The following is a 5,056-nucleotide window of genomic DNA, read 5'->3' as shown; positions in this document are numbered from 1 at the left end:
TTTTTTGGATCATTAACCAGCTCCTACATTTTCCTATTGGTGTACACACAAGCAGACCGTGTGCACTGTCCCCATTCTGGACACCTTGTTCCAGGAGATTTTTTTTTCATTGAAATTATACATCGACAATACTCACAAAGCCAGGGAGAATGTTTAATGAACTGTTTGGCCTGTCAGCAGAGACTATAAACCACATCTATTCTTACGTTGTGTTAAGGACATCTTGTACAGTTCGTTTATTCAAAAAGCCAGCACTGCGATTTTGATAAGGCTGCTCCTTCTCAAACTTTTCCTCACATGAACAAACTTAGGTGTTTTTTGCAGCCGGGTCTTGTCCTCTCCCTACCTTAAAAGTACCTCCTACTCTTCATCCAGGACCCCAGCTTGCCTACTATCTGCTGCACAACCAAATTCAGCCAACCTTTATCTGGCTGACCCTAGGAATGTTCACACCTTCTATTTGCCCTTATCCCCTAAGATCAGGGCCCAAGGTCAGTGGAACCCCAGGATGCTGATCCAGCCATCCCGTCTCTTAAATTCACTCTTTCCCCAGACTTCTGAGTCTCATTCAGGGGTAACAATGGAGAGTTTTGCCAAAGGGGAGGGAAGCACGGCCCCTAGAGCCTGTTCCCCTCACCACGGCCCCCCTCGCACCCTGGGTTCCAGCTGTCCTAACAACTTGGAATTCTCCGTGTGCCGTGGTGCTTTGTACCTCTGCTTCCTTTCATTCCTGCCACTTCCTCTCTTTCCTCCCGCTGTGGACTTTCTTACCCTATCATCTGACTGTCTGCACTAGTTCAAGATTCAACTTAACTGCTACCATATCTATAAATATAAAGGCACTACAGTGTAGTGATTAAGAGTAGGGCCCTAGAGTCACTCAGCCTGATTTTAAATTCTGCTTCCGTGATTTTTTAATCTGTAGCCAAGTTATTTAACTATCCTTTGCTTCAATGTCTTCATCTCTAAAATGATCACAAAAAATTTAGAACTCTGCCTGACTCATACTGAGTGTTCAATAAATATTTGATACATGTATTTTTTTTTTGGCAGGGGGAGGTAATTAGGTTTATTTATTTATTCTTAGCGGAGGTACTGGGGATTGAATCCAGGAATGGTAGAATGCATGCTTAGCTATACCACTTGAGCTATATCCTCCCATCTGTGAATCCTTTCCTCCCCCTCCCCCAGAGCTGAGCACCCCACCACATGCTCCCATGCCAAGGGTCTACGTCTACCATGAACGGCTGTAATACTTGCTTGTTCATCTGTTTTCCCAGGAGACTTTAATAACAATTTGAGAGCAGAGACCACACTTGTCTTGACAGTGTTTGGCACAGTTGAATGAAAGAAGCACAGCACACAGGTCATGATTAAAATCTAAATGTTTACTAGTTTACAGCGTTAGGACCCAAGGTAGTTCCTCACATCTTTGCCAAGTGGTATGCAAACCCAAAAACAAGATGAATTTGGATGCATTTCAACAAGACCAATTTTAATAATACTTTGTAGGTTGTTACTGTCAGCGTAATGCGATGTCAGAACTGGAAGAACTCATTTGATGCAGAGATTTCCAGAATGTTCTGCAGAGCCCTGGTAGTTCTTGAGAGCTGCCTCAGAGGCTCAGGGCCCTGTCCCATCTTCCACCAAAGCAAATACGCTGTGACCTTTTTCAAATGTTAGGTTTCATGTAAGTTTTTGTTTAAGAGTTCAAAGTCTAAATAAACTCTTTAAAGCAATCAGCCCCTTATATTACCAGGAGGGAAACGGCTCCAGAGATTGAGGTATAGCTGCTTGGTGCCAACACAGACTAGAAACCGGACTTCCTCCCTACAGCCCAGGACTCTCCCAAGCACTATAGTTTGTATTCATGTATTTAAGCTTTGCAGAGATGTGAGTAGTTTTCAACAACAAATTCCTAGGTTTAAGCAGTTAACTAAATAAATGAAAGTGTTACTTCAAAATGTTTTGATATCTAGAATTAAATCAACAACAAGCTATGGTTAATATAAAAATCTGAACTAATAAGGTATATAAAAATTCATTTTTTACCTGCTGTTTATATGCAGTGTACCAAAATTTAACAAGAGGAAGGAAAAGAGAAACATAGGAGGGACTTGGTATTCTTGGTCATTGTATCTTTTCCTAGGTAGAGGAGATGGAGCCAGAAATGGGAGAGAAATACTGGGAAGATGCACTCTTTCCAGCCCAACACGTTTTCCTTGTTAATGACTTCCACCTAGAAACCACACTTTGTGAAGGAAGCACTTCAGTATCAGAGAGAATTGCCCCCTATGTATAGTCCGTGCAGCTTCTGTTTGCAGTTACTGGGAGAAAAAAGCCACTATAATAAAATACAACCTTTGGAAAAGATGTTTTACTCTTCAGTAGTTTGATGAAATTACTCTTCCAGTCTGATCGTGGTTTAAAAAAAAATCTTTTGACCCATCTATCCCCTTGTTTGTGCTTCAAAGAAATGGGCAACTGTACTAATGGCAATTCAGCACAAAGATTAGAACAATTTTATAAACCTCAAAAACCTGAATCAATACAGCCATTAGTTTCTCACAATAAAATCCCATTTTCAGCATCCCAACTTTATAGAAAGGTCGATAAATGTACTAAAAAAAATCTTTTTTTCAGGCTCAGGAGTGTCAACTGAAAGAAAAACACACCACATTAGAGTTGTGAGTTTCAGTTTTATTCAGGGACCTTACCCAGGACTGCAGCCCAGGAAACGGCCTCTCAGTAGCTCTGAGAGAACTGCTCTGAAGAGGTAGGGGGAGTATACATGTGTCTTTTTGGCTGGGGAATACATGCAGTCAAGCATGTATCTTGGCAAAAGATTACTGCTAGTCACAAAGAATAGATACCTCAAGTTGATGAGTTTAGTATTTTTCTGTTTATGGGAAGATGCAAGAATCCAAGTTCGTTAAAATTCTTCCTAAGATACGCATTTAACTATAAAGGTCCTGCTTATCCAAAGCACAAAGCATCTTGTTACCACCTTAATTTCCTTTGTCTGAAGACAGTAGTATATACTGTTGGTCAGCGACTGCAGCGGGTTAATCCTGCAGAATTGGTCAATGAGCAACACTCTCTGTTCTTTGTTTACAGGAGTCAGAAATAAAAACAGTATTCTATATAATGTGTATTTATATATAATATATATGTATATATAAAGCAACTATGAAAAAGATGGGCCCGTAATATACCTGTGTACAGAATCACAAAATCCTAGAATCCTAGAGGCTCTCAGAAGAGCACTCAGGGCAGATTTATTTTTTACAGTTTTCCTAAATGAATAGACAGCTGATTAGGCAGTGTGGAGGTGTTCACCACCTCATAAAGCCGTCCCTCCTATTTGTGCAGCTGTTTCTTAGCGCATTTAACGCTGAGTTAATATTTTCCTTCCTCTAACTTTTACCAGTTTTGTCTCTGGAGCAGTACATAATGAGATTCTATTGCCACTTGAGACAGCCCTTCAAGTGATAGACAAAGGGGAAGTCCAATATTGTGTTCCTTTCTGTTCAGTGCCTATTATATGACAGGTTCTATGCTGGGCATTACCTCTTAATCCTTCCTAAAACTTTGAAAAACAAATTCATTATTGCTTCAAAAAATATCCACTGAAATCCTATTGAGTATCATGCACTGTACTGGAGATCAAAAGGTGAACAAGAAAGACATATTCCTGCACTTAAGAATTTATATTCTAGTGGCTAGAGATTTGTAAGAGTCAGGAAGAGGGGTACCAGTTAAAGTTGGATAAAGAGGCAGGGCCCATGTCATGCATGGTATTTTAGGCCATTGTAAAGAATTAAATTTTATTTTATGTCAAGTGGGAACAAAAAGGTTTAACATCTTTTGAGTTACATTTTCATGTACATGGAGCAACATACAGAGGGTCCCCAGCCACCCAGCTCCCCTACCAAGAGGCAACCATTGCTATCAATATCTTGTGTATCATTCTAGGGATACCAGAGATCTGTCCATAGACAAGTATTTATACATTCACAAATTATACCCACTGTTATGACCTTACTTTTTCCCTTTTCTTGCTATATTTTGGAGTTCATTCTATGATCAGTACATATAAAACTGCATCATTCTTTAACAGCTGCATAGTATCTGTATTAGTTATCTATTGCTGTGTAATAAACTTAGTGGCTGAAAACAACACATTTATTATCTCACAATTTCTGTAGGCCCAGGGTCCAGGCACAGCTCATCTGGGTCTTCTGCTTCAGGCTGCAGTGAAGGTGTCACCTGGAGTTGTGTTCTCATCTCAAGGTTTTACTGGGGAGGGATCTGCTTCCATGCTCACATGGTCATTGACAGAATTCAGTTCTTTATGGTTTGTAAGACTGAGGGCCTCAGTTTCTTGTTGACTGTTTGGTTGAGGCCACTCTCAATTCCTTGCCTCTTCATAGAGTTAACTCATAACATAGCAGCTGGTTTCATCAAAGTCAGCAAGGGAGAGAGTTTGCTAACAAGACAGATATTAAGTAATGTGATCCTGGCAGTGACATCCCATCACCTTTGCCACATTCTATATAGTAGAAGGAAATCACATGTCCCACTCACACTGAAGGGGAGGGGATTACTCTGGGCATGAGCATCAGAAGGCAGAGATAATTGGGGCCATCTCAGAATATGTCCATTAGAGAATCTGTTGTATCAATTGACCATAATTTATTTAACAATTTTCCTCTTAATGGACATTTAAGTTGTTTCCAGTACAGTTGCCAGTATGGATATTGCTGTAATGAATATCAATATTTTGTTCTGCACACATGCTAGGATTGTACATGTTGTAGGATTAAGTTTCTAGAAGTGAAATTTCTGGGTTGAAGTCTATGTGCATTTATAATTTTGGTAGTTGTCACCCAATTGGTCATAGAAGTTGCAATGTATGAAAGTGCCTGTTTCTCCAAAAACCTGCCCATTTAGTGTGTCATTCTTTTAGGTCCTTGCTAATGATATCTTAGAGTAGTTTTCATTTGTATTTCTCTTATGAGAGAGAGTAGAATCTTTTCACATGTCTAAGAGCCAT

The sequence above is a fragment of the Camelus dromedarius genome, chromosome 12 (genome assembly GCF_036321535.1).
Source record: "Camelus dromedarius isolate mCamDro1 chromosome 12, mCamDro1.pat, whole genome shotgun sequence".
NCBI lineage: Eukaryota > Metazoa > Chordata > Mammalia > Artiodactyla > Camelidae > Camelus > Camelus dromedarius.
The sequence above is the reverse complement of the archived record's forward strand: the minus strand, read 5'-3'. Positions refer to the sequence as shown.